At 44.1% G+C, this 5,451-nt stretch overlaps 1 pseudogene; it reads left to right on the top strand.

Moving 5' to 3' along the window:
* The first annotated feature begins 971 nt into the window (after window positions 1-971).
* Window positions 972-4,152, top strand: LOC106573388 (transcription termination factor 2, mitochondrial-like; annotated as a pseudogene).
* The last annotated feature ends 1,299 nt before the right edge of the window (window positions 4,153-5,451 follow it).

The raw sequence follows: 5,451 nt of genomic DNA, 5'->3' as shown, positions 1-5,451 counted from the left end.
GTTGGGGAACACCTCATGGTACCATCGAATGGTCTTCCACTCCAGACTTGTGGCAGTGATGTTACACTTCAGTTCAGCCCCTCCGTCGGGCCGCACAGAGATGTCCACAGAACTGATTTCCTCGTCGCACACAGACAGCTTGTGTTCATGTTTGTTGACCAGTGCCTTGTCCTTCCAGCATTCCCTCCTGTACACGCCCGAGTCAGACTGTCTGAGCTGACTGATCTGGAGGCCCAGGAGCTGGAGCTGGTTGGTGAGTCTGACGCGGCCCTCGAAGTCTGCAGGAGGCGAAGGGGATGCCACTTCGTCCGAGGAATTACCAATCAGCTGTTCTCCCTCTGGAGCTGATCTTAAAACAGTGATATAGTCGACTCCAAAGCAGTAGCCCATTTCTATTTCACCTCCCTCTAGTCTGAAGATGGACTCTGGTACCTCTGGCGCCTCAGAGTAGGCTGTGCCAACTAGAACGAACAGCAGAAATCCTATTTCCCTAAAATTGTTCATTCTATGCCGTATTGTACTCCTTGTCCATGTGTTTGTCACACACTGGGGAGGTGCTTTTCAACTGTGCCAGCTCAGAGTAACCTGTTCTGGGTTGTCACTGAGATCCTCCCCATTAGCTCATATCTCAGCTGCCCCCCCCCCACACACACACACATACACACCCACATGCACGTGTGCGCACACACACACAAGCAAACACACACGAACACCCACGCGTGCTCACACATACACACACACACACACACACTTTTTCTTTCATTATCTTGCTAGGGTGGACCTGAGCATGGGAAAAGTGTCAGGTGTAGGTGGAAAGTCATCAAAAGTGTGAGTGAGAAGGGCATTAAGAAGACAAAACAATAAGTGTGAGGAAAGAAAAGATGTTCCCTGCTGTCACTTTCTAGTGCTGATGGTTGGACTGGTTTGACTCAGTCATTGGGAGCAGTTTATCACCATGCCAAGGGCCTCTGATGGCAGTTGTAAGAGAGACGTGTATGTGTATGTGTGTGTGCGTGCGTGTTTGTTTGTCTTCTTGCATGAGTGCATGTACGCAAGTGCATACATGCATGGTTATGTTCCTCCCGTTGTTCAAAGTGTTGGAGGTTATAACTTGTTCTGTATCTAGTTCGAGCTGATCACTTTTGTTGTTTAGTACAAGCAGCACGCGCTGCAGCAGGTATATCTCACTGGTCACCCCCAAAGCCAATTCCTCCTTTGGTCGTCTTTCCTTCCAGTTCTCTGCTGCCAATGACTGGAACGAACTGCAAAAATCTCTGAAGCTGGAGACTCATATCTCCCTCACTAGCTTTAAGCACCAGCTGTCAGAGCAGCTCACAGATCACTGCACCTGTACATAGCCCATCTGAAAACAGCCCATCTATCTACCTACCTCATCCCCATACTGTATTTATTTATTTATCTTGCTCCTTTGCACCCCAGTATCTCTACTTGCACATTCATCTTCTGCACATCTACCATTCCAGTGTTTAATTGCTATATTTTAATTACTTTGCCACCATGGCCTGTTTATTGCCTTAACTTACCTCATTTGCACTCACTGTATATAGACTTTTTGTTTTCTTTTGTTCTACTGTATTATTGACTGTATGTTTTGTTTATTCCATTTGTATGTCTGTGTTGTTGTATGTGTCGAATTGCTATGCTTTATCTTGGCCAGGTCGCAGTTGCAAATGAGAACTTGTTCTCAACTAGCCTACCTGGTAAAATAAAGGTGAAATAAAAAAACAATAAAAAAAACAAGCAAGGACATTTTATAGACTGATAACATTGAGTTCAAGCATCAATCTGTAATACAATAGAAACAAAATTGCGCAATCAAAGAGCTAATTGAAGTGATTTTTATCCCCAAAAATGGTCCAGCCACCATCTTCATCCCTGACCTCACTACAAAAACCATGATTACATGAGGTAAATACAATATACAATAGGTACTGCTGATTTGATAGATCTAAATTATATTCTATAGTACCTGCCTGGCTGCCTGTATATAAGCCATTTTCCTCAGGTGCCTTTTATGTTGATGCAGACTTACAATAATGATTCCCAATTTCCTCTCAGTCACTAGTTTGGGAATCTGCAGACATTTCCTGAGCTGGGCTAGAACAGCTTGTGGAGCTGGTGATCAAGCGGTGTGATTAAGCCCCAACTGTGAGAAACTCTGCCTCTCTCGGTTCACTCCAATTCAGCTCTGTGCTGATTACAGTGATCAGTGTCTGTTCTGTTTTCTGCTGCTTCTGAGATGCATCGACTGCTATTTGATTTGAAATGTACATTTGCCAAAACACCCTAATTACTGGAAGTGTATGGTGGAAGACTGAAGCTCTGAGGGAGAACATTATATTTTCCTTCTTCATTATTTTAGTATGCATTTTCAGCTTGAATCATTTTCGTCTGCTTTTTAGTTTTAGTCCATTAAGAGATGAGTTTAGCTGTTTGCAGTAGCTCTCTTCAACTGTGCATTACCGTTCGTGTACACTTGGTTGCGCTGTGGTGCAGTTGCAGATAGTACCATACAGCCAGTCCACCAAAGAAGCAAAGTTCAGTTTCATAACAAAACGTCACATCCACTGGCTAAGATATTTATAATTATAAGCAGGGTGGTTCGTACCCTGAAAGCTGATTGACACAGCAGAGAACCAGGTGACCGTGGAAGCCCTCTATGACCTCTCAGTGGACATCCAGAAGATCCACCAGCTCAAGTCTATGCTAGGTAAAGCTCCACCTTATCTCAGTTCACTGGTCACGATAACACCCACCCGTAGCACACGTTCCAGCAGGTATATCTCACTGATCAGCCCCAAAGCCAACACCTAATTTGGCCACCTTTCCTTCCAGTTCTCTGCTGCCAGTGACTGGAACGAATTGCAAAAATCGCTGAAGTTGGAGACTTTTATTTCCCTCACTAACTTTAAACATCAGCTCTCTGAGCAGCTAACCGATCGCTGCAGCTGTACATAGTCCATCTGTAAATTGCCCACCCAATCTACCTACCTCATCCCCATACTGTTTTTATTTTATTTACTTTTCTGCTCTTTTGCACACCAGTATTTCTACTTGCACATCATCATATGCTCATTTATCACTCCAGTGTTAATCTGCTAAATTGTAATTATTCGCTCCTATGGCCTATTTATTGCCTACCTCCTCATGCCTTTCGCACACACTGTATATAGACTTTCTTTTTTTCTACTGTGTCATTGACTTGTTTATTGTGTTATTGGCTTGTTTATTGTTTACTCCATGTGTAACTCTGTGTTGTTGTCTGTGTCACACTGCTTTGCTTTATCTTGGCCAGGTCGCAGTTGTAAATGAGAACTTGTTCTCAACTTGCCTACCTGGTTAAATAAAGGTGAAATAAAAATAAAATAAATAAATAAATAAATAAAAAGAGCCCTGCCTACGTGAGTGAGATGGCCAGCCTGCTGCGAGACATTGGGGCAGAGGGCCTCGTGATCGCCTGGGTCCTTGAGCTGTACCCCGAGGCAGTCCTCTGCAGCCCGGAGCAGCAGCAGTCCTCTGCAGCCCGGAGCAGCAGCAGACCTAGAGAGATCTGTGGAGATCCATCTGACCCATCTGACTGGCATCATCGAGAAGATCCTTGCCTCCTTCACCTGCTCCAGCCATCACGCCAACCAGAGGGCCGACATCGACTACTTCCAGTTTGCACCTGAACAAGCGCATCGTCACAAAGCTGATGGCCAGCACCCCCAGAGTTTCAGAACAAGGAAATGGTCCACCTGGAGCTGAGGGGAAATGCAACCAACAGGAAGATCTGGCTGCAGAAGCTGCTCAGTCAGAACCCCTTCGTGCTCCTCAAGCCCTCAGAGGTCCTGAGCAACAACCTGCTATTCCTCGAGACAAGGGGCTTCACCACCGCTGAACTGCTCCGCCTCCTCTCCAAGCTCAGGGGCTTTGTCACCAAGCTCAACCGGGACAGCATGCGTCTCAACTTGGCCTACTCGAAGGAGACTCTGGGCTGCTCAGAAGCCAAGCTCCGGGACACGGTGCTCAACTGCCCAGCCTTGCTCTACTACCCTGAGGCCATCCTGGCTGAACGCTTTGAAGGCCTCATCAGAGCTGGCTCAGATTATAGAGACTCCAACCGTTCTGGAGCTGACCACACAAATATAGTTATTGTATGCAAGTTCTCATATTTGGGAACCCAATTAGATTGTTTTTATTCAATTCAGTCTGGTATGAGAACGGGAGCCCCTATCAGCAAAAGTAGTATGTCTGCGGAAAGCTGAGTATTTTGGCTATTGATCGGTGTCTTCAAATCTTTGGTATGACTTACTAACATATGTGGGCATACACATTTATAAGGGAAGGCCGAGCCGATGACCTAATTTCTAGATGGCTGCTAACTACATTCCGGTTAGCGTTGTGAAGCATAAACAAAATAAACATGCAATATGTCGATACACACCGAAAGCAGGGACTCCACAGATCACGAGGATATCTTATTTCTCTGCCTGTGACCTACCATTATTGACCACCAGGCCCGAGTGTCAAAATGTTTATTTTTCACCAAACGGCAAACATCTTACAAGGTAAGCTTCGATTTGGTCTGTGTTTGAGCTATAGCTACATGGGGATATCACATTCATTCTTAGGTTGTTATGAACAAATCTTGCCTATTGCCAATGTTATCTGATGATGTATGACTTAATGGCAACATCCAATGTCCACCGAGTGACTATATCTTTGTGCATTAAAAATATAATGTTGCCCGCTTACGCACAGTAGGCATCCATATCCAATGTATGTCCCCCGACACCACCACAATGTTTGAGAGAGGTTGGTGTTGTAGAAATGTCGTTTTTATACTGAACAATAACTTCTGGGCACATCCAGTGTGCAAAAACTGTGCAGTTACCACTTTCTGACACTTTAGAGAGGTTGAAAGGACACTGAATACCCCAAAACACCACCACAATGTTTGAGTGAGGTTGATATGGTAGAAATTTTGTTTTTATACTGAACAAATAGTATTTAGGAATTGCAAATATGTAATAGCACTGTAATTATCTAACCACACCTTATCTGACCACACCTGACATCACTTACTAAAACATCTGCCCATTTCTAGTTGTTAGGTCTATCAATCCCATATTGTTTTCTGATATTAATCACGTGGAAGCCATGTGATGTGTTTCCAGCTCTGGGCATCAATAATTCACTTATAGCTTGTCAATGAAAGATGACTTTCAAAATCTATATATTTTTGTTAACGGTTATTTTGTGGGTGCTTGATCTTGTGTATTCTGAACTATGTAACTCCTATCTATCTGATCATTTCCTCATATTTGCCCAGATGTCTTCTTTCCAAATATGCCACGTTTCTGCATGTCAGAATCATGTAATTACACATGAATAGCAGTTCTTTTTTGGGTATGTCTTTTTAGGCGGAAATCTACTTTTTGCCATTAC

Source organism: Salmo salar, chromosome 16 (genome assembly GCF_965601325.2).
Source record: "Salmo salar chromosome 16, fSalSal1, whole genome shotgun sequence".
Taxonomy (NCBI): Eukaryota; Metazoa; Chordata; class Actinopteri; order Salmoniformes; family Salmonidae; genus Salmo; species Salmo salar.
The sequence above is the reverse complement of the archived record's forward strand: the minus strand, read 5'-3'. Positions and strand labels throughout refer to the sequence as shown.